Below are 24581 nucleotides of genomic sequence, written 5' to 3'. Positions count from 1 at the left end.
CAAATGCTAACGGAGGGCATTTTACAAAACAACGAGTCAATACAACTTTTCTAAAGTGGTAAAGGTCATTAAAGACCGAGACTAAAGAACTATCCCAGATTAATGGAGAGCAAGACGACATGACAACTAGAGGCTGGCTCCTGGTCTGGAAAAAGACATTAGAGAGACAACCCATGATACTTTAATAAGGTCTGTACATGAGTAATGTTAACTTCTTGATTTTGATAAGTGGACTACAGTCAAGCAAGATACGGATACGAGTTAGATGAAGGGAATGTGGGATTTTTTTTGGTACTTTTTTTGCCAAAGTCTGAAACTGTTTCATAATGGAAAGTAAAAAAAGAAAGAAAAAAATTAAAAATGTATGTCAAGTGTCTTACGGAAAACTGGCAAAAGACTTGAACAGGCACTTTACAAAAGAAGACATCCAAACAGCCAATATCCAGGATGAATAAAGTGCTCGACTTACGTCGACTTACCTACAAATGAAAGCCCTGGTGAGATACCACTGTGCATACCAGAATATCTAAAATGAAAAAGATTAGTTATATCAAATGTCGCCCAAATGGAGCAAGTACTATTGTCAGACGTTGCTGAAGGGAAGATAATCAGCACGACCATACTGGGAAGCTCTTTGGCAGCTTCAATTCCAGCCGAACAGATGTAGGCCCCGGCAATATGTCAGTAATGTGCATCGAGAGATTTTTTTTTTGAGAGATTTTTTTTAAGATTTTATTTATTTATTCATGAGACAGAGAGAGAGAGAGAGAGAGAGAGGGGCAGAGACACAGGCAGAAGGAGAAGCAGGCTCCATGCAGGGAACCCAATGCGGGACTCGATCTTGGGTCCCCAGGATCACGCCCTGGGATTTGAAGGTGGCACCACAGCACTGAACCACCCAGGGATCCCCAAGAGATTTTTTTTTTTTTTAACTTCGTAGCAGCCTTATTTGTAACAGTCAATAACTGGAAACCGTTCCTATGTCGGTCGATATGGAATGGATAGACAAGGGCTGGGATGGCCACCCAGGGGGATATACGCAGCAAGAGAAAGACGATGAATGTCTTTCCATACGTCATGACTGTCTTTCTCAAAAAGATAAACAACCCCAAAATATCGAGGGGTGGAAGCCAGGCATGGAACAGCACCTAATACACGAGTCTATTCTGGAAAGTTCAAAAGCAGGTAAAGGGGGCACCCTGGGGGACTCAGTGGTTGAGCATCTGGCCTTGGCTCAGATTGTGATCCCAGGGTCCTGGGATCGAGTCCCACGTCGGGCTTCCTGCACGGAGCCTGTTTCTGCCTCTGCCTGTGTCTCTGCCTCTCTCTCTGTGTCTCTCATAAATAAATAAATAAGTAAATAAATAAATAAATAAATAAATAAATAAATAAATTCTTTAAAAAAGAAAAGCCGGTAAAGGTCATCTGTGCTCTCAGGCGGTGAGGTAAGGGGTAGCTCGGGTGACCAGAGGCCTCCCTGTTCCCTGGCCCGCTGCTGATGACCAGGGTGTCCACCGCCAGCCGAGTCACTGAGCTGTGCCCCCGCGTGGGCTGCGCTTCCTCCGTGAGAAGCCACCAGCAGGCAAGCACCCCGGGGTGGCAGCGCTGCACTTCCGTAGCGCGGGGACAGCTGCAGTGACCCGGGCTGACCGGCGCCTCCCAGGTGCTCCAGGAAAGGTGTCGTCAGAACAAAGCTGGGGGCTCACGGAGCGGGTTGCAGGCTCCTCTGAGCGGCGGCCCCACGACCGCAGCGCGTAGGCCCTTCCAGGAACCAAGCCGTAGGGCCACGACTGCACTGATTTTGGAGAACTTGGTGCATTTTCATGCTCGGAAGAAAATTATGTCATAAGATGCTGGGTAAAAGGAACTGATTCTTAAAATGTCATTTCTTTCTTTTTAAAAATAACACGTTGCTTGATTTTACCAAGAAAATACAAAAGCACAGGCCTTTGGCACGTCAGGGCCCGTTCCCCCAGGTCCCAGCCTCCCGGCCCTCCCAGGGCCTTGGCTTGAGGGTCCCAGGATGCTTTAGCGCCACGCCAGAGGCTGCCGTGTCCCGGCTGGGCTGGTGGATCCCCCGGGGCGCACACCTAGGACAGCTCGCGGAGCTGCGTGCCCAAATGAGTGGTACCTTTGCGTGTAATAGAAATGGTATTTAAATGAGAGAGAGACAGAGAGAGAGAGAGAAAGAGAAAAAGAGAGATAGACAGAGAGACAGAGAGAGAGAGAGAAAGAGACAGAGAGACAGAGAGACAGAGAGAGAGGGCACATGCGCATGAGTGGGGCGGGGAGAGGGAGAGACAGAGGGAGGAGCACATGCTCCCTGAGCTCAGACCCAACTTGCTCCCCGCAGGTAGATCCCTGACCCCGGACCCGAGATCCTGACCTGAGCTGAAGCCGGATCCTCGAGCCACTGCCAGCCTCGAGCCACTGAAGCCCCCCCCCCCCCCCCCCCCCCCCCCCCCCCGCCACGGATCAACAGGGCCCCTGCTACTTCCCAGGGGTACTAGTTCTCGGGGCGCTGGGTCCCCGCAGCCTGACCCGTTCTCCTGAATTTCACTCCCACAGACTGAAACAGAATCAGTGCACAAGACAGGAAAGGGCCCGAGGGCTCGGTGGGTGTGACAACTGTCACTCAGTGGAACCAAATGGCAGGACGCCATGGTCACTTGTTTCCCCATCACGTGCTCAGGAAGCTGGGCCGACCCAGAGCGCTCCCCGCACGGGCAACCCGGCTCCCTGCACCCTGTGCCCTGGGTCCCTGCAGCTCTGCACCCTGTTCCCTACGGTCCTGTTCCCTGCTCTCTGCTCCCCACGGCCCTGCACCCTGCGGTCCTGCTCCCTGCTCCCTTCTCCCTGCAGCCTGTGGTCCTGCATCCTGCGGCCGGCTCCCTGCTTGGGGTGGTCCTGCACCCTGCACCCCACGGCCCTGCACCCTGCACCCTGCAGTCCTGCCCCCTGCTCCCTGTGGCCCTGCTCCCTGCGCCCCGGGTCCCTGTGCCCTGCAGTCCTGCACCCCGCCGCCGGCTCCTTGCTCCCCGTGGCCCTGCACCCTGCACCCCACGGCCCTGCACCCCGGGGCAGCTCCCTCCTGGGCTGAGGCCTCGGGCAGGTGCTTCCAGGCGGGGGCGGCTGCCCTCTAGCGGCGGGTGGGCGCGGGAGGCCCAGGCTGCCCTCTAGCACCGGGTCCCTGCTCAGCGGGGGCCTGCTTCTCCCTGGGCCCCTGTCTCTGTGTCTCAGAAATAAATAAATAAAGGCTTAAAAAATATCCAGATCTTTTGCTTTCTAGCTCAACTCTATTTTCATCCTCTCTTGTTATTTTGCCTGTTGTTTTGGACAAATTATTGATTAAAAGTACCCGTTTCCTACTGAAGACCCATGACAGGAATGTAATAAAGGTTTTTCTGTAAAAGAGCAGGGGAGGCTGAGGTGTCTGGATTCGTCTTCATTAACTAGTAAAATCTTTCCTATACTTGGGATTTCAACAATCTCGATTGACTTTTAAACAATGTTTTACTTATTTATCTGAGAGAGAGAGAGAGCGAGAGCACATGAGGCAGGTGAGGGGCAGAGGGAGAAGCAGGCTGCCCGGCGCAGGACTCGATCCCAAGACCCCGGGGTCACGGCCTGGGCCGAGGGCCGAGCTCAGCGGACAGACCCCCCGGCGTCCTGGACTGACCTTGTACGTGTGCAGATTTGATCCCGCTGCTTGGTGTAGCCCCGTCCACGGCCTGCGGGTCCGGCTCTGTGCCTCCCGGCCCACCCCGACAGGCCTCAGCCCAGGAGCAAGTGGCAGCCGGGCCACCGAGCTGCGCGGGGCCCTGGGGGGTGGCAGGACGCAGACCTAGTGCGGCCAGATCTCCGGAATTCTTAGAGAAGCAGAAACTTGGACATTTTGTGTGAGTTTTACATATTTTTGGATAGATTTTTACTTTTTTTTTAAGGTTACTTATTTTAGAGAGAATGAGAGGGAGCACATGTGAGGGGAGGGGGCAGAGGGAGGAGGAGAGAGAGGGTCCTCCAGCAGCCCCCCCACACCCGGGGCCTGGGCCGGCTCCGTCTCTTGGCCCTGAGACCGTGACCTCGGCCAAAATCCAGCCCGACGCTTAACCTACCACCTACCTGGCCACCCAGGTGCCCCAACGGACTTTACTGTTTTTAGAGAAGCTCGAGGTTCGTAGCAGGGGTGAGCGGTGCATAGAGACTTCCCACGGCCCCTGGGCCCGCGCACGCCAGGCCTCCCCGCCAGGTCACCGGCCTCCACGGCGGAGCAGGTCACCAGGGCCGCCGCTCCCTCTCGGTGCTGTGCGTTCTGAGGCTTTGGACAAACGCGCGGTGACACGTCGCACTTCCACCGCGTCACGCGGGATGCTCTCGCTGCCGGAAAACGCTGTGCACCACGCGGCTAAATTCAACAACCAGTTGGGCCAAAATGAGTGTGAATCTGAGAAAACGGGGTGGGCTGGGTGCTACCCCAGGGCGCAGGGCCCCCAGCCGGCTCCCTGCACGCTTCTCCCGCTTTGCCCGGCCAGGGAGCCTCAACACTGGCTGCACCTGGGGATCACGGGGAGCTGGAGGGGACAAAGGTGGTGTCTGGTCCGCCCGTCGATGTTCACCTTTAAGGCTCCCCAGGTGATTCTCATGTGCAGCAGGACGGCCTCCCGGCCTCCCTGCCTCCGGCTGTGCCCTCCTCTGGTTAATTTTTCACACGGCAGGAAGGGGAATCTTTTTAAAACATAGGTCTGATCGAGTCTCTATCTTTTTGAGGATGGCAAAGCTGCCATCCTGCTCAAAGCCGTCCCAGGGCTGCCCCTCGGCATCAGGATCAACTCCTCGGCGCGCTCCGGGACCCTTCAGGGTCCGAGCCCCGCTGAGCCTCTGGCCTCACCTCGTCCGTCAGCCCGCCCCGCCCCGCCCCGCCCCGCCGTGAGTGCACTTTATTTCACTTACACTGAACTTCTAGAGTCCCCGATGTGCCCCGTCCCTCCCCCGTGAGCCCCCGAGCACGGGCCACCGGAGGGGCGGCTATGACAGTGGTGGGCAGGGCAGCGCTGGAGGGCCGCGGGCGGACGATCCGAGCAGGCGCACGAGGAGGCCAACACCTGTGTCATCCTCACGGACTCGCAAGGCTTCTCGGGGCCGAATTACAGTTACTATGGCTGTTTTCCCTCTCCCCGACCCTCCGACCCTCCGGGGCCTCGTCTCGAGGAGGGGAAGCAAACCCTGCACTGAAGCGAATATAATTGAGTCACGCTTTTGAAAAAAAAAAAAAATATCCTCTCGCTGCTTGGGTATTTGGGGACGAGGCTCGTTCTTAACCAGGATGAGAGGCTGAGCCCAGCAGCGGCAGTAACGATCCGTTTATCGGATCCGTTCGAATATACTAATATTTGTCGGTCCTTTCCGGTGCGCCTGGCATATTGGGTCTGTCGTGACGAGGAGGGAGCTTCTGCCGTTGGCTAAGGCTGGAAAACCCATCAGCGGTTAGGAAACCGTGTGAAGGGTCGGGGAGAGGGGGGCCAGCTCGGACTTGGAAGAGCGGGGAAAACCGGACCGACGGGGTGACGCCTAATGTGAGTCCCGAGGGCCGCAGAAGCCACTCGGCGCTCTCTGTGTCTCTGTGTCTCTGTGTCTCTGTCTCTCTGTGTGTGTGTCTCTCTCTGTCGGATGGGCCTGGTGAAAAGCTGGGAATTTTAGGCAAAGGGGCAGCAGATCTAAAGCTTTCTAGCTAAAGGAAGGTGTGGTGGGTTCCAGAAGGAGGAGCTCACGCTTCTGCAGCCCAAGGCCAGGATTCTGGGCTCCGTCCCAGGGCCCGCCCGTCCTGGCGCTGCGGCTCACGCCCGGGGACTGCGGGGGACAGTGGGGCTGGCACCACCTGAGGAGGCTCCGTATAGCTTGGCTTCTGGCTCGTTGCCTCCCCCGAGTCTCCTCAGAGACGGTGGGAAAGAGGGGAGGGGAGCGGGAGGCGCGGGAGGCCGGGGAGGTCCGGATCCCCGCTGCTGTCCCGACAGTCACCTGCGGGGCGCCCGGCCGTCGGGGAGCAGCACCCTTACCCAGCGGCTCAAACCCACGTCCAGCAAATGTACAGTCCTTGCCTCTGTGACGTCGGTGGGAGGCAGAGGTCTCCTGGGGGGCCGCGGGGGCTGTGACCGAGGAGTCCTGTCCTCGCACAGAGCAGCCGCCACCCGCCACCCCGGGCCGAGAGCTCCCCCCCAGCCTTGCCCCCCAACAGCTGCCCTTCCCGGCGCTCTTCCCGGAGGGTGCCACTAACGCGTCCCAGAGGGAAGGGAGCCCAGGTTGCCGGTCCCCCAGCCCCCGGGGCCCCCGGGAGAAAGCCAGGCCCCAAGGGTGTGCGCTGTAGGGCCGAGGCCGGGCCTGCGCCACCTGAGCCGGGTAGAGCGAGCCAAGTGCCCGACTCGGGCCTTATGAGGCTTTGGAAGGGGGAGGTCACCGGGAAGAAGACGTTCCAAAGAAGAGAAAAGCACGGGTGGATGAGGCCCTTGGAGGCACCCCACCTTCTCTACGAGTTTCTCTGGGACTAATGCCTCAGAGGCCTGATTCAATCTGTTGCCTTTGTCCCTCCCCTCTTCTCCTCGAATCACTCTCTAGGGAAAAAAAAAAATCTATTAATTGCAATAGGTCCTTTATATAATCAACGAATGGTTCACAGTCCTTTGGGAAGTCTTCAATTCTCTAAGACCATTAGTACCTGTGAAGGCTGAGCCGAGGGCCGGGCTCGCTCCCTAGGAGCTGAGAAAAGGTACAACAGTCCGGATTCCAGTCCGCGTGGGGTCTTCGCAGGTTCCCTCTCGGGTAGAGCTCCGACGGATGTGGAGGGAGCATCGTTAACGGTTTCTAAAAGTACCAGCACGCGTAGCCTTTTGGTGTTACCCTTGCACGCCAGACATCGGGGGTTGCAAGTCCAAATGCACGGACCTACTCGGACCTGGATGTTGCACCTCTACTTTATCAAAACCTAGTGCGTAAAATAAGACAAGATAAGATAGGATAAAATAAAAAAATAAAATAAAATAAAATAAAGTAAAACCTGGTGTAAAATACCGTTAGATGTCAACAGAAATGAGTGCTTGTATCCACCCAAAGATATGCACACTTTTATTTGTGAAGCCAAAAACTAGAAAAACCTAACGTCCATCAAAAGTAAGTTGTGGGGCGCCTGGGTCAGGCGGCTCAGCGTCTGACTCTGGATTTCAGCTCAGGGCACAGCCTCAGGGTCAAGAGATGGGGACCCACGTCGGGTCCGTGCTCAGCGCCGTCTGCTTGCCCCTGCCTCTCCTCCCCCTCGTCTTCTCTCTCTCTGTCTCTCAAATAAATAAAGTATATATATATATATTTTTTAAAGATTTATTTATTTATTTATGAGAGAGAGAGGCAGAGACACAGGCGGAGGGAGAAGCAGGCTCCATGCAGGGAGCCCGACGCGGGACTCGATCCCAGGTCTCCAGGATCACGCCCTGGGCCAAAGGCAGGCACCAAACCACTCAGCCACCCAGGGATCCCCCCCTTTTTTTAAGGAAATTGAGAGCGAGTTCCCCAACAAGGAAGCGCGGCGGACTGCTGGCACAGGGCTGCGGCTGGGGACTGTCGCAGGGCAAGGTGGAATGAAGGAAGCCCGACACACCGCGTCTGGACCCACGCGTGAAGCTCAGGAGCAGGCAAGCGTAATCTACGAAGCTGGAAGTCAGGGTTGCACTTGGTGGGCCTGGGGTTCAGGGGCTACCTCTGGGGGGAGCTGCGGAGAGGCACCAAGGAGCTCGGGAGTGTTGGAATGTTCTCCACCGAGGTGAGGGTTGCCCAGGTGCACACGTGGCCGTGACGGAGGCTCTGCTCGCTCCACCATCCACATGATCTATCCAAGAAACAAAAACAAAAACAAATCTGTGTGAGAAGCGTCTGCGTCTCGTCCTATCTTCTAGGATTCAGAACGGATAAGAGTCGGTACGTATGGAAATGAACCAAAAAAACAACAAAAAAAAGTGGTGAGATGATCCCCGAGAGAAGGGTAAATAGACCCCACGGGCGGAGAATGCGTTAATGGTAACTTACAGGTAGAACGGGTGGTCCTGGCTGGTTATAAGCGCACAAGTCAGGCCTGAGTGTTCTTTCAGCAATAAATCGTTTAGATTCTCTGAATGGGTAGTTTTTTATTTTAAACCTTTTTTTTTTTTTTAAGAATGGCAAAATAGAGTAAAAGGAATAAATCGTACCTTTGGGAAATCCATGCATATACATACATAAGGGCATGGATGGCTCTCAGGTGGACACATCCAAGTAGCCACCTACCACCCAAGCCGAGAATAAGAGCATCACCTTTATCCCAAAGCTTTCTTGTGTCCATTTCCTTGTTTTGTGGTTGCCGTCGTTCTTTTCTTGTTAATAGTGCGTTGATCTTAGGTGAATTTATCCTGCGGTGTGACCCTCACCATAATCCACTCTGGGGACACTCCCAGCATCCCCAAAAGTTCCCTCTTGCCCATATGGTCGGCGCCTACTCTCACCATCAGCCTCAGGCGACCAGGGATTTGCTTCCTGCCTCTACGGTTCTTCCTTTTCTAGAAATTTCATATAAATGGCATCGTGCAGTACGTTGCCTTCTATCCTAAGCACGGTATTTTTGAAGCTCATTCATTTGTTGCACGCTTGAGTAACTCGTTCCTTTCTTGTTGCTGAGATATACGCCATTGTGTAGACAAACCACGCTGTTTGCTCATCGGTCGAGGGACACTTGGGTTACTTCCGATTTGAGGCTATCATGGACAAAGCCGCCGTGACTCGTCGCGAGCCAGTATTCTGGTGGACGCCTATTTCCATTTCTCTTGGATGCGTATCCATAGAAGTGGAATCGCTGGGTCGCATTTATAGTTAAGAAGCTGCCAGGCTTTTCCCGGGCAGCTCTCACTTCACATTCTCACCGGGAATGTCTGAGAGTTCCGAGGCCTGTACCATCCCACCAAGGTTGATTTTCAGCCCTTTTTGCTTCTCGGCGTTCTAGCGTGAGTCTGTGGTTCTCGGTCTTATTGACTCTCATTTCCCTAGTGATTAATGACGTTGAAGACTCCTGCGTATGCTTATTAGCCATTTGAATGTCTTCTCTGATGAAACGTCTCCTCAAGTCTTTGGCCTATTTTTTATTGGGTTGTTGGTCTCGTGTTATTACCTTGTAGGAGTTCTTTGTGTGCTCTGGGTACTAGTCCTTCATCAGACGTATGATTTGCAAATATTTTCTCCTGGTCTACTTGTATTTGCATTTTCTTAGTGATGTCTGTTGAAGCGCAAACATTTTGACTTTTTAATTATTTGTTTTTAAATATTTTATTTATTTATTTATTTAGAGAGAGAACACGAGTGGGCAGAGTGGCAGAGGGAGATGGAGAGAATCTCAAGCAGACTCCCAGCCGAGTGAGGAGCTGGACTCAGGGCTTGATCCCATAACCGTGGGATCACGACCTGAGCCGAAATCAAGAGACGCTCAAACAACCCACCCAGGTGCCCTCGAAATGTTAACTTTTTAAATTGATATACATAATTCACACGCCATAAAATTCGTCCTTTAAAGTGTACAATTATATGGGTTTTATTTAGAGAGGCAGTGGGGCCGGGTAGAGGGAAAGGGAGAGAGAATCTTAGGCTCCTTGCAGGGCTTGATCTCATGACCTTGAGATCATGACCTGAGCTGAAATAAAAAGTCAGACACTTATCGACTGAGCCAACCCAGGTGCCCCCCTGTGGTGTTCAGCGTGGCCGCCAGGTTGTGCAACCACCACCACTATCTAATTCCAGAACATTTTCAGCATCCCAAAAAGAAACCCCTTACCCATTAGCAGTCACTCCCATTCCTTCCTTTTCCCACCCCCTGAACCACTAATTTATATTCTGTCTCCATGGATTTGTTTATTCTAGACATTTCCTATAAATGGAGATTACACTTTCCGGTCCTATAGCACTCTCGCAAGTGGGTTCCTAAAACCCGCCAGACTTAATGCAAGAAGCGTGGCAAGCACCAACCCCACAGAGTGACACGGAACAAGGAAGGCGGAGACTCTCTTTACGCCCAGGGGAGGCGGCATTACAGCAGGAAGCAGTGGCTACGGTAGGCAGACTAAGTCAATTTTCTGGAAAAAAAGGCTAAAACTACAAAGAGGATTGTGCTGAAGCTGGAGTGTTGAGCCCAATTGCAGATCCAAGAGCGTGCGGCTACTAAGAGATGCAAGCATTTTGACCTGGGAGGGCCGAGTGATCCAGTCCTAAGCTTCATATTTTGTTACAGTATGAAGAAAATAAAATCTTGAGGTTATGTTTAAAAAAATCAATGGAGTATTGTAATATGTGGACTTCTGTTTCTGGCTGTTTTGCTTAGCATTTGCTCTCAAGGATCGCCCACACTGTCGTCGTATCAATACGCCATTCCTTTTTATGGCTGAGTGATACTCCCCTATATGGATAGGTCACATTGTATTCATCACTCCTCGGATGGTGGGCATTGGGGGTCTGTACCCTTTTTGCTAACGTGAATGCTGCTGTGAACATTAATGTGCAAGTTTTTGCACGCACAGATGTTTTCAATTCTCTTGCATATGTACCTGGGCGTCGAATTGTGAGGCCGTGTTGTAACCCTCTGTTTAACTTTTTGATGGGACGCCCGGGTGGCTCAGCGGTTGAGCGTCTGCCTTCGGCTCAGGGCATGTCCCCGGGGCCGCGGGATCGAGTCCCGTGTCGGGCTCCCCGCATGGAGCCTGCTTCTCCCTTGGCCTGGGTCTCTGCCTCTCTCCCTCTGTGTCTCATGAATAATAAATAAAATCTTAAAATAAAAATAGTATCTTTAAGTGTAATGGCAATTTTGCCCTCATACCAAGGGCCCTAAAAAAAGGAAGGAAGTCATCCAGTATCGTTAGTACTTTCCGTAGCACTTCAATCTAAAGAGGTTCTGGGGAGAAAAGCCGAGGGATTGGGTAACAGGCGGGGTGGATGAAGCAACGTGACCGCAGGGGCCTTGAAGCCAAAGTAAGTGTTCGGTGAGGCTGTGCGGCACAGGAGGCCGCCGGCGGGAAGCAGCGCCTGGCAATTCCTGGAGGACGGAAGGCCCAGACGTCGAGTATTCGACGTCCAGGGTGAGATCCCTGGACTCAGAAAATAACTGTGGCTGATGCTTGGGAAGCCGAGGCCTCTGTTGCCCCCTTTTGCGGTGCAGGGATGACAGCCAGGGCTGCTGCTGCGGGGGAGGCAGCGGGGGTGCTGGGCGGTGGTGTGAGGGCGCTGGGCCCCCGCCTCTCCGCAGGCTGTGCTGGCCTGGGTGCTCCCCCGAGGAAGGCGAATCACAAAACGGATGGACTTTTTTTTTTTAAGATTTTATTTATTTGAGAGAGAGAGAGAGCGCACAAGCAGGGGGAGGGGCAGAGGGAGAAGCAGCCCCCCCATGGAGCAGGGAGCCCTAGGAACCCGGGGTCCCAATCTGAGCCAAAGGCAGGCGCTCAACCCCTGAGCCCCCCAGGTGCCCTCATCTATGACTTAAAAAAAAAATCAGGGAATCCCTGGGTGGCGCAGCGGTTGAGCGCCTGCCTTTGGCCCAGGGCGCGATCCTGGAGACCCGGGATCGAGTCCCACGTCAGGCTCCCGGTGCATGGAGCCTGCTTCTCCCTCTGCCTGTGTCTCTGCCTCTCTCTCTCTCACTGTGTGCCTATCATAAATAAATAAAAAATAAAAAAAAATCAGTATTATAGTTCTCAGGACTCTTGGTTTTGAGGGACAGAAGTGTCCCTCAAATGTATTAACTCACATAAGTAAGGACTGGATGGAGGCAGCTTCAGGAACGGCTGGATCCAGACACTTAACTGATGTTATCACTCTCTGCCTCTACACACACACACACACACACACACACACACACAGAGGTATTTTGTCTTGTTACGAGTTGATTTCACTCTCTCTTGTGAAGGAAAATGTAGTCAAGGGAGCTCCAGGCTTACATACACTCTGGTCACCCCAGGAGGAGAATGGAGTCTTCTTTCTCCTGGATTCAGCTTATAAAAATTATGGGAGACTCTAAGATGAGCTTGGCTGTAGTCGTGTAGCCAGCCATTGGCTTGGGCAGGAGGGGAAACGTCATGATTGACCAGGGAGGGACTGTCCCTTACGCCTCGGGGAGGGGGAATGTGTACTCCGTTTGTTGGGGAACCTTCTCCAATAAAAGAGAACTGTCCTCAGGAGGAGGGAGTCGACCGCCAACGCCCACTACAAGGAGCTGCTCATCCCTCCCTCCCACTCCTTCCGGGCCCTGTTGTCCTCCGTGCAGAGGGAGGCAGAGGCTCCAGTGGAGCACAAAACAGATTTCCGGGCCAGACATAGATCCGGTTACTGGCTTTATAATGACTACGTCACCTGGAGGAGGCTTTAGGCCTGATTGTGCCTTTACTTTCTCATCTACCCAATATTTTAGGATCGGTGTGAGGACCAAGACAACACAGGTCGAGTACCTGGCACACGGTAGGTGCCAATAGTAGTCCTACCTGAGACTTGTCTGTACTTGCCCATCTCCTCCTCCCAGGCCATGAATTACCTTTAGGCAGAGCCTTGTTTTCAGTGCAATAAAATTCAGTTATAAGAGCGTATCTCAACTATGTCACAGACGTGTGTGTGTGCACGCGCGCCCGCACCAGGGTTGCCATAACAAGTACCAGAGACCATGTGACCTGAGTAACAGAAATTTATGTTTTAGAGTTCTGGAGGCTAAAAGTGGAGACGTTGGCAGGGTCGGTGTCGTCTGAAGACTCCCTCTTTGGCTGGTGGGCGGCCTTGTCTGCGTTCACGGGGTCCTCCCTGTGGTGTGTCCCGTACCCTTCCTGTGAGGACCCCCTGCATCCTGAATTGGAGCCCACCCTGATGACCTCATTCTAACCTAGTCACCCCTCTGAAGGCCCTGTCTCCAAACAGGCGCTTTCTGACTTTCGGGAGGTCAGCACGTCCACGTGTGAATGGGGGGGGGGGACACAATTCAGACCAGGGGCTGGAGGCTGAGGGCCAGCGGGTCCTGCCCTTCCCAGGCCTGGCTTCATGAGGACGGGCCATCGCCTTTACCGTCCCCTCTTTTCCGGACTCCTGAAGCGCCTCCACGTCCGTGGTCTGATTGTCCCGCGTCATCCCAAGCGGCCCTGGATTCCACTTCAGGGGCACAGGTACCAGGGCTTCGGAGAAGCTGAACCAAGCAGGGGCCGCGGGGGCGCACCCCCCTGCTCCGCATCCGCCCGAGGGCCTGGCTGGGGCGGGGCTCAGGCCGGACCAGGGCCGCCCTCCCTGCGACTCGCTGGGCTCAGCGGGGGTCCCGGTCCCGCCCGGCCCGCCTCACCCCTGCAGGTGCCCGGGGCCGCGCAGGTGACAGGTGCGCCCGGGCCTCCTGCGGGGACGCTCGGAGCCGGCCTGGTCCCGCGGGGCGTGGGCAGTGGGGGGGGGGGTCGGGGCCCGCAGCGCCCCCCGCCCCCGCCCCGGACTCGGCACAGCCCCGCAGGTGCCCCCAGCTCCGCGGCCCGGGGCCCAGGGCGGGGCCGTCCCAACGGGGTGCGCGGGGTGCGCGGGGTGCGCGGGGACCCGGGCCGGCGGGCGCAGCGGCTGGTGGGGGTCACGCCCCGAGCGCCCCGCAGGCTCAGAGGTCTCCGGGCCCGCAGTCCCGGGAGCTCCGCGGGGCGAGGATGGGGCCGGAGGTGTCTCGGGGCAGCGCAGGACGTGGCGCTGGGGGGGGGGGGGCGGGTGCTGCTCGTCCCGCTGCGGGCTCCCCCTGCCCCGGCAGCCGCGCCGCCCTGGTGCTCCCTGCGGGGTGCGTGCGGGGGTGTGCGCGTGCCTGTGTGTGCACGTGCGCGTGTCTGTGCGTGTGTCTGCGCGCGTGCACGTGCGTGTCTGTGTGTGTGTGTGTGTGTGTGTGTGTGTGCGCGTGCGAGCCGCGCCGCGGAGCCTCCGGAGCCCGGGCCGCCGAGGAGGAGCGGGAGGAGCGGGGAGCCCCGGGGCGTCCGTGCGTCCTTCGCCTCGGCCCCCGCCCCGTGACCGCCCCCTCCCGGCGCCCGGGACCAGGAGGCCGCTCGGCTCGGCTCGGCTCGGCTCGGCTCGGCTCGGGCTCCGTCGCCCTTGGCCGTGACCCGGGCCGCGCCCTCGGGGCCCTGCTCCGCGCCGGCCGTGGGGCCTGCGGACGTTCTCTCCTGTGACCCGGGGCGTGACCCGGGCCGGATCGAGGCCCGCGGGGGGCTCCTGGGGGCCCGCTGCTCCCTCGGCCTCTCTCTCTCATGAATAAATAAAATATTTGGGGAAAAAAATTCTCTCTCTCTCCTCTCCCTCGGCCCCTCCCCTGTCTCTCTCTCTCTCAAAATAAATAAAATAAAAAACCTTTACGAAAAGCCAAACTGGAGATGCCATCCCTAACACCCGTCCTTCCGTTCTTCTTTATGAGAGGGTCGGTAGGTCTCCTGGCTTTTCCGAATTTTAATTTCTGGCCACAGCAACTTCTTGCAAGATACATCCACGAAGGCAAGCGAAACAAAGGCAATAATGAACTGCTGGGACTTCATCAATATAAAAGGCTTCTGCACAGCAAAGGAAACAGTCACCAAAACTGAAAGACAACCGACAGGATGGGAGAAGATATTTGCAAACGACACATCAGAGAAAGGGCTGGTGTCCAACATCTACAAAGAACTGATTAAACCCAACAGCAAAGAAACAATCCAATCACGAAATGGGCAAAAGACATGAACAGAAATGTCACTGAGGAAGACACAGACATGGCCAACAAGCACATGAGAAAATGCTCCACCTCCCTGGCCATCAGGGAGATACAGACCAAAACCACGATGAGGGCAGCCCACGATGAGGACTTCATAGTGTGGCGCCACCTTCAGCCCAGGGCGTGACCCCGGGGTCCCAGGATCGAGTCCCACGTAGGGCTCCCTGCATGGAGCCTGCTTCTCCCTCTGCCTCTCTCTCTCTCTCTCTCATTTTCTCTCTCTGTCTCATGAATAAATAAATAAAATCTTAAAATAAAACAAAACCACAGTGAGATCCCACCTCACCCCAGTGAGAATGGGGGAAATTAACAAGGCAGGAAACCACACATGTTGGAGAGGATGTGGAGAGAGGGGAGCCCTCCTGCACTGTTGGTGGGAAGGTGACCTGGTGCAGCCACTCTGGAAAACTATGTGGAGGTTCCTCAAAGAGTTAAAAATAGACCTGTCCTACGACCCAGCAATTGCACTGCTGAGGATTTACCCCAAAGATATGGATGCAGTGAAACACTGGGACACCTGCACCCCAGTGTCTATAGCAGCAATGTCCACAGTAGCCAAACTGTGGAAGGAGCCTCAGTGTCCATTGAATTTTAATTTCTTCATTCATAGGATGGAAATAAAAATACAGCCTCCTTGCCTTTTGTGGATACAGATGAAAAGGCCCAGAATGTTTTAACCATTGCAAATGTGTTACATTTTTCTAGAGTTTCCCAGTTGGATTCAGTTAGGATCATGACTGGTATGGTTGCCTCCCCTAGGCTGAGAGGAAAAATGCCACCATTAACCTTTAATTATTCACCACAAATCCCAAGGAAAAGTCCTTGGCCCAAGTCCTAATGGAGCTATTAAAGCTACTTTCCTACTTAGAACTTCAACAGCTGGTAATAAGCTGGTTTAAATAACCTAGTACTGGGCAGCCTGGGGGGCTCAGCGGTTTAGCGCCACCTTCAGTCCTGGGCATTGATCCTGGAGACTTGGGATCGAATCCCATGTCAGGCTCCCTGCATGGAGCCTGCTTCTCCCTCTGCCTGTGTCTCTGGGTCTCTCATGAATAAATAAAATCTTTAATAAATAAATAACCTAGTACTTTTTTCTATTACTCTTCTCCATAGACTATGAAGGACCAAGAGTGAACCTTCCCTACTAATGCATGTTGGGAAGGTGCCAAACTTCTTCACCTTCTTGTTTTCTTGGTTTACTTTTTCCTCCTACTATTCTCACTTGGTTGTATTGCTGGGGGGTGTATGCACGCACATGTACACGTGTGTGTAGGAATGCATGTGCGTGGTCTGTTTAGAGGAAGACAGACTTTGGAAGCACAGAATGGTAACATATGGTGTGTAACACCTCCCCCCACACACACCTGAAACACACACCCCAGGAAAAGGAAAGACCGAGAGAATAAACAAGAAAGAAATGAAAATAAATTGAGACAAAAACAGGCAACACAAAAAAGCCTATGTACAAAAGCCAAGTCTTTCCTTTTCTCAATTTCATGTTCTCCTTTTTCCTTTTTTTTTTTTTTTTACTGAATTCAGGATTTTTTCCTTCTCACTTCTATAGGTCTCTTTTCTCTCTGTATGCTCTTATTAACTCAACCTCATTAACACTTCCAAAACCAGAAATCATCATCCTGACACCATTTGCTGCACTCAAGTCCTACTTCTCTCTCTGAATGGATCCCCCATCTGTTCTCAGGTTCCACTTTGGATCAGCTGCCCAAGTTAAAACAAACAAACAAACAAAAACAACTCAGAATCATTCTTTATTTTTAAAGCCTGCTTTATCAAGATCTAACTCATATATGAGAAAACCTCACCCATTTTAAGTGTATGGTTTAATGCATTTTTAAATAAACGTGTACAGTCAAATAACCACCACTATAATCAAGACATAATGATTACGTTTAATATGTTCATCATTCCAGAAAGTTTTCTTTCTATCACCACATTTTTGCCTTTCCTAGAATGTCATATAAATGGAATTAAATTGTGGGTAGCTTTTTGTGCCTGGCTTCTCTTGTCAGCACACTGCTTTTTAAATTTGCCTATGTTGTTGCATGGATTGGTAGCTCATTCATTTTTATTGCTGAGAAACATTGCACTGTACAGGGACATTGCAATTGTTTGTGTATCCACTCACCTGTTGATAGACGTGTGCATTGTTCTCAGGGGTTATTATAAATGAAGTGTTATGAGTGTTCACATATAGGTCTTTGTGTGGACATGTATTCTCACTTCTCTTGGGAGTAGAACTTTTTTCATTTCTAGGAAGAGAATTGTTGGGTTGGATGGTAAGTGTAGTTGAACCCTTATAAGAAATGAATAAACTGTTTTCCAAAGAGGGTGCATCATTTCCATCCCCACCAGCAGCAATATATGAGACTTCCAGTTGCTCCATATCATCATCAATACCTTGTACTGTCCGTTTCTTTAAATTTTAGCCATTTTTGTGGATGTGTAGTATTGCCTCCTTGTCCTTTTATATTTCTCAGATGACTAATATTGTTGAACATATTTTCATGTGTTTATTTGCCTTAAGTATAACTTCTTTGGTAAATTGTCCACATTCTCTGCCCACTTAAAGATTGGGTTGTTTTCTTATTGATTTTTTAAGAACTCTTTACATATTCTGGATATAAGTCCTCTATCAGATACATATTTTGCCTATAGAAATAACCTGAAATTCGAAGAGAAATGGATGAGGTTTTCCTAACAATGTTAGGTACAGTTATGATGGAATTGGAAACAAGTTACAATCTAATAAAAGGGAAACTTTCCATTTCTTTATAATGTAAAGGAATATTTTACAGTCATTTAATAGTAAAAATTTAAAGATTTGGAGACATTTTGATATAATTTTAAGCAGAAAATAAAATTATGTATAATATCAGCCATGCATGAAAAAAGCCTCAAAGTATATTATACACTGAAATAATAAGAATCGTAATACCTAAGAGGTAGGATGATGTCTGGTGTTTAAATTTTCTATACATTTCTATAGTTTTCAAGATTTATACAGCAAGCATGCCTTAGTTAAAAATGGAAAAGCATCTCATAAAAAAAAGTACATGGTTCAGCAGTAGTTGATGCTTCCTTTACAGGCTCACTTGATTTGTGATACATTAGTAACCAAGTGAGTTAGCTAATTCCTTAACAGACCACCCCAAAGCTTTGAACTCTAATTCCAGCTCCGTCCTTGAACTCCAGGCAGTTTTCCTTCCCGTCTAGAACGCAATTCAGGACTGTGAAGTACAAGCAAGGCCGCCATGCAGCTTTCCAAGGAACCGCTCCCCAGGTGTGTGCTCTACAACATGCAAAAGCTCCTGAGCTTATTTACATTCAGTGGCTTGGGAAGTCCTTGAGAGAGGTAAGACATTATTTTATTTTTTTAAAGGATTTATTCATTTTATTGGGAGAGAGAGAGTGACAGATAGAGAGAGTATGAGTGGGGAAGAGAGGGAGAAGCAGGCCCCTCGCTGAGCAGCGAGCGCAACTGGGGGCTGCATCCCAGGACCCCAGGATCTTGACCTGAGCTGAAGGCAGATGCTTAACTCCCTGAGCCCCTCTGGCGCCCCCAGACATGACTTCAATGCTTAGAAGACAGAGTATCTGTGTTTCAGTCAGTAGAGAATGAGACCAAAGAGACACGGACTCAGAGAGCTAGAGGGAAAGCAGTGTGGGCAGAGAAGAGGCTTGGGTTGAAGAAAATACTGGAGCTAACAACAGGATGGTTGGGAGGGAAAGAGGAAACGGAGGAGAGAACAGAGAATGGAAGCAACCAGGTTTCCGGACTGAGAAAGGTCCGACTTTGAATCAGAACTTTGTAGATACATTTTGCACCTGCGAAGTCTTAGCCTGCAAATAATCGGTAACCTTTTACTCATTTTCATTTCTAGTTCTGAAGTTATTTGTTCTCTTATGAACACTGGAAAGAAAGTACATTTACTACTGGGTTTATTGAGAGGAAAGAACTCCGATGTCCCTGTAGGGATTACTCTCGGAAGAAGGCAATTTCCTAAGGTAAAATATCCTGAGAAGGTCAGTGATTCGGCTGATAGCAGAGATATTTTTGAACCTGGTCAATTCTTTTTCCTAAGGCAGGCACAGTATATATGTTGGCTGATGAGTCATCCATGAAACCAAGAAATAACATTCAAATGATTACTCAGAAGATCCAGTAGAGGTTTGTTTTTTGGTAGCCAACAAAGTCTAATTTTTTTCTTTGAAGCTTGATAAGATGGAAATGCAAAGGGCCAAGAATAACCCACACAATGTAAAGAAGAACCAAGTGGGAGGACTTCCTTTACTGTATATTTACATGCACTATAAATAATTTTGGCACAAGGATGGACATACTGACCAGTGAAATAGAATAGAAGTCTGGAAAGAGATCCATGTGTATATGGATATTTTATTTATGACAAAAAAAAAAAGGCACTGCAAAAAAAAAAGGCACCGCAAAGCAGTAAAGAAAATATAATTTTTTCAATATATGGTGCTGGGACAATTGGATAATTATTAGGGGAAACTTGACCCTGACCTTACACCACACCTAAAAATTCATTCTACACATATCATAGACAAAAATGTAAAAGGCAAAATAAAGCTTCTAGAGGACGATATTAAACAAAAGCTTCGTGACTTCAAGGTAGGGAAAGATGATTTAATAAGTACTAGCCATATAGAAAAGATTGATATATTTGAGTACATTAAAATTCAAAACCTCATTAAAGGTAAGGAAAGATTTTTTAAGATTTTTTTTTTTTTTTGAGAGTGTGTGCATATTCACGACAGCAGTGGGGAGGTGGGGAAGGTGCAGAAAGAGAAGACTCTTAAGCAGGCTCCATGATCAGCATGCAGAGCCCTACATGGGGCTTGATCTCACAATCCTGAAATCATGACCTGAGTGAAAATCAAGAGTCAGACACTCAACCAACTGAGCCAGGCAGGCACCATGGAAAGATTTTAAAAATAGGACACAAAAGAACTAATTATAAAGAAAAAGACAGGTAAATTTGACATTTATTTAACATTAAAATTTAATATTAGTATTACGAATGTCTACTCATTAAAAGATATGGAATGTGGAGAAGATATCTGCAACACCTATCACATACAAAGAGGTCAAGAATGGGATACATAAAGAAATTCTACAAACCAGGGGCACCTGGGGGGGCTCAGCAGTTGAGCGTCTGCCTTCGGACCAGGGCGTGACCCCGGGGTCCTGGGATCGAGTGCCACATCCGGCTCCCCACAGGGAGCCTGCTTCTCCCTCAGCCTGTGTCTCTGCCTCTCTCAGTGTGTCTCTCATGAATAAATAAAGAAATGAAATCTTAAAAAAAAATTCTACAAATCAGTAAGAAACGACAGACAGCCAACCCAAAAGAAAAAAATCAGCAAAAGACTTGCACAGATACTTTTTAGGGGGAGAAAGGATATCCAGCGGATAACAGACATTTGAAATGATACTTAGTCACTAATAATCAGGGCAATGCAAAAATCGTAACCAGACACCATTATATACCCACCAGAATGGCTAAAACTAAAAGACCAAACCTGCCAAGCGATGGTGAGGATGTGGACAAGAAACATTCATATGCTGCTAGAGGAGTGTAGATTAGTATGACACTGTAGAAAATTCTGGATAGTATCTAATAAAATCAAAGTTATACATAACCTATGTCACATATAAATAAGAGTATCATTTATAGGAAGTATACCCAACAAAAATATGTGTACCTATCCTCTACGAGACATATACAAGAATGATCACAGCAGCTCTGTTTGTAAGCATCTCGATCTGGAAACTGCCTCAAAGTCCATCAACAGATGAATGAAGACAGAAATAGCGGGATATTCATGCAGTACAGTGTGTTATTAAGCAAAGTAAAAGAATAGCAAGAGCTACACACAATAACCTGTGTGAATCTTAAAAACACATTGTTGCATAAAAGAGGCTAGATCCACAAGAACCTGTATGGCATAATTCCATTTATATAAATACAGGCAAAAAAAAATTACTACTTAGGGTTCCATGCTTAGGAGATAAAACTATAAAGAAAGGCAAGAAAAGAGTTATTCCAGAAGTTAAGGTAATAATTATCTTTGAAAAGTAGTGATTACAGGCAATCGCTTTGGGGATTTCTGGTGTGTTGGCAATGTTGTCACTCTCAGCCTGGGTGTCGCTTTGTGACATGTCATCAAGTTGTGTAAACTTCACCGTTTGTGTTTCAGACAAGCCCAAGAAGAAAAAGCGAGGAAGCCAACAGCCATAGAGGACGGTAGCCACAGACCTGTTTCCTGAGAGGAACCTGAACCTGGGACCCTATGCTTAGATTCTAACAAACTTTCGGGGAACAAATACCTCCCATCTTATACAACGGTTCCTGTGCCAGCATGATCTTATAACAGAGCTAAATAAAACACAAGTTAAGCTCACTTATGAAAAGATTCCAGCATTCTAAATAAAGCACAATTGACCCTTGAACAACATGGGCTTGAACTGCCTGGATCCACTCATTCAGGAGTCGTTTTCTTTTTTTTTCTAATTTTTTAAATGATTTTATTTATTTATTCATTGAGAGACACAGAGAGAGGCAGAGACCCAGGCAGAGGGAGAAGCAGGCTCCATGCGGGGAGCCCGACGTGGGACTCGATCCTGGGTCTCCAGGATCACGCCCTGGGCCGAAGGCAGCGCTAAACCTCTGAGCTCCCCGGGCTGCCCAAGGAGTCATTTTCAATGAATATGCGTACAGTACTGTAAAGGTGTTTTCTCTTCCTTATGATTTTTAAAAATAATTTTCTTTTCCCAACCTTTCTTTATTGAAGGAATACAACATCTAATACGTACAACATTCACAATATATGTTAATGGACTATTTATGTTACCGGCGAGGTTTCCAGTGAACAGTAAGCTAGGTTAGTAATTAGCTAAGGTCTTGGGGGGCCAAAAATTATACGCAGATTTTCAACTGCACAGAGGTTGGCAACCCTGTTTCCCTGTTGTTCAAGGGTCAACTCTACTAGTAAGTCAGATCACGCAATTCATCAACAGAATAATAATTATGCCCAAGCAAGATTTATCCCAGGAATGAAAAGATGTTTCAACATCAAAATATCTAGAATGCAATTCATTGGAAAAGCAAAATAAAAGAGGAAGATGATATGATCACTCACTCAGTAGGTGACACAGAAGTAAACATCCACACCACACATAAATGGGGTATTATTCCCGTTTATGATATATTATTCAGCCATGAAAAAGAATGATGTACTGATACATGGAACCTTGAAAACGTTATGCTAAGTGAAAGAAGCCATACACAGAAGGCCACAAATTGTATGGTTTTATTTATGTGAAATTTCCACAGTAGGCAGATCCATTGAAACATAACCTTCCTTTACCTGTAAAAACAAACAGACAAAAAACAAAAAACAAAAAAACCCACACACCTCAAGCAGGTGTCATGCCAGAAATGCAAGTATGGACCATTATAGGGGTTGGTTTTAACATGCCATGATATCAACAGAGCAGAGGAGAAAAACAGCACAATCATCTCAGGATGAAATGTCACTTAGCCAGACAGAACATCCACTCCTGCTTAAACAAACAAACTGAAATCAAAACAAAACCCAGGGGATCCCCGGGTGGCTCAGCGGTTTGGCGCCTGCCTTCGGCCCAGGGCGTGATCCTGGAGTCCCGGGATCAAGGTCCCGCATCAGGCTCCCTGCATGGAGCCTGCTTCTCCCTCTGCCTGTGTCTCTGCCTCTGTCTCTCTCTCTCTCAGTCTGTGTCTCTCATGAATAAATAAATAAAATATTAAAAACAAAACAAAACAATACCCAGAACATCTTAGTATCTTAGGAATAGCTAGATTTTTTTTCTACCATCATAAAAATCTGGCATCATACTTTAATTTCCATTAAAATAAGGAAGAAGACATCATCATGCCTTAATAATGTTCCAAAAATCTTAACCAGCAGAATTAAGGAACAATTTTAAGAGGTAAAGTGCTTCTTGGGTTGTTCTTCTTTTTGTTAATGGAGGGGAGGGGGACCAAGTGGGAGGGAGAGAGAGCATCTTAAGCAGACTCCAGCTTGGCATGGAGCCGGATGTGTGGCTCCATCTCATGAGCCTGAGATCTATTATTTGAAATGATATTAAAGAATAACTGGAGAGGTACCTGGCTGGCTTGTCTGTGCACCGTGTGAACTCAGGGTTGTGAGTTCAAGCCCCATGTTGGGCATGGAGCCTAGCTAAAAAACAAACAAACAAAAAAGAATAGCTAGAAACCTGAAGACAATAGGTCAAGGAAATACTAGAAAGCTGTGGGAAGTTGCAAGAATGGTTATGCTATTTTGCAGCTCTTCTCAGAAGTGGAGTTTATTTCTCCACATTTTGAATCTGAGTTGGACCATCGACTTCCTTAGATTAGTAAACGTGATGCAAGCAGGAACTTGCAGAGTGCTTATGCAATGGAACTCGCCCTCTTTTATAACCGTTTCAAGGAACTTCGATGCCACTACTCTTTTAAAAAAAATTTAAATTCAATTAGCTAACATATAAACCCAGTGCTCATCACATCATATGCCCTCCTTAATGCCCATCACCCAATTACCCCATCCTCCCCGCTGCCTCCCCTTCAGCGACCCTCAGCTTGTTTTCTAGAGTTAAGAGTCTCTCATGGTTTGTCTCCCTCTCTGATTTTTTTCCATTCCATTTTCCCTTCCTTCCCCTTATGATCCTCAGTGCTGTTTCTTACATTCCACATGTGAGTGAAACCATATGATAATTGTCTTTCTCTGATTGACTTATTTTGCTCAGCATAATACCCTCTAGTTCCAACCACATTGATGTACATGGTAAGTATTCATCCTTTCTGATGGCTGAGGAATATTCCATTGTGTGTGTGTGTTTGTGTGTGTGTGTGTGTATACACACATATATCTCACGTCTTCTTTATTCATTAATCTGTCCATGGACATCTCAGCTCTTTCCATAGTTTGACTATTGTGGACATTGCTGCTATGAGCATTGGGTTGCAGGTGCCTCTTGGGATCATCACATTTGCATCTTTGGGGAAACCACTACTTTTGAATTGAGCCCATGTCAGCCTGCTGGATGGTAAGAGACATGTGGCTAAGTCACCCCACAGCCCTACTGACATGGAACCAGCTACCAAATATATATACGTGTGAGGCCATCCCAGACTAGCTATATTAGCCAAGGTGTTAATTGACTGAAGAGATAAACCCAATTGGCCTAGACCAGAAGAACAACCTGTTGACCCACAGAGATACAAGAAATAACACATGCAAGTTATTTCAAGCTACTAAATTTTGGGGTGGTTATGCAGCAAAAGCTAAGTGGAACAGAAATTATACAAGGATTTATTAAGACGGTTAGCTGCTTTTTGTACATTTACTGTGCAAAATTGATACATTGCTAGAAAATACAGTGGGAGAAAAGATCTCATGTACAATAGCAATACTACCATCAATTTACCTGAAAATAAACTTAACAAAAAATAGGAAGGACCTCAGTAAAGAAAATGTAATATCTCTCTTAAGGGGTATTAGTTCTTGCTAAATTAATCTATAAACATGATCTCAATCAAAATATCAAGAAAATGTTAAACATTAAAAAAAACAATTTTGGGTTTCTGTAGAAATAAACTAGAATCTGAACAGAAAGATATTGAGAAGAGGGTGGTCCAATTAGACATTTAAATACATTTTAAAGTTACAAGAATTAAAAAGTTTGATGCTAGAAAAAATTCAAACAGATCAATGGAAT

At 49.1% G+C, this 24581-nt stretch overlaps 1 long non-coding RNA gene across 1 annotated transcript; it reads left to right on the top strand.

Moving 5' to 3' along the window:
- The first annotated feature begins 13113 nt into the window (after positions 1 to 13113).
- LOC111097811 lies at positions 13114 to 21306 on the top strand. The gene is made up of 4 exons (XR_005366230.1): positions 13114 to 13190; positions 17974 to 18152; positions 18682 to 18805; positions 21020 to 21306. It is a non-coding gene; the product is annotated as an uncharacterized LOC111097811 (long non-coding RNA).
- Positions 21307 to 24581: the final 3275 nt, after the last annotated feature.

The sequence above is a fragment of the Canis lupus genome, chromosome 10 (genome assembly GCF_011100685.1).
Source record: "Canis lupus familiaris isolate Mischka breed German Shepherd chromosome 10, alternate assembly UU_Cfam_GSD_1.0, whole genome shotgun sequence".
Lineage (NCBI taxonomy): Eukaryota > Metazoa > Chordata > Mammalia > Carnivora > Canidae > Canis > Canis lupus.
This window is presented reverse-complemented; position numbering and strand designations above follow the sequence as displayed.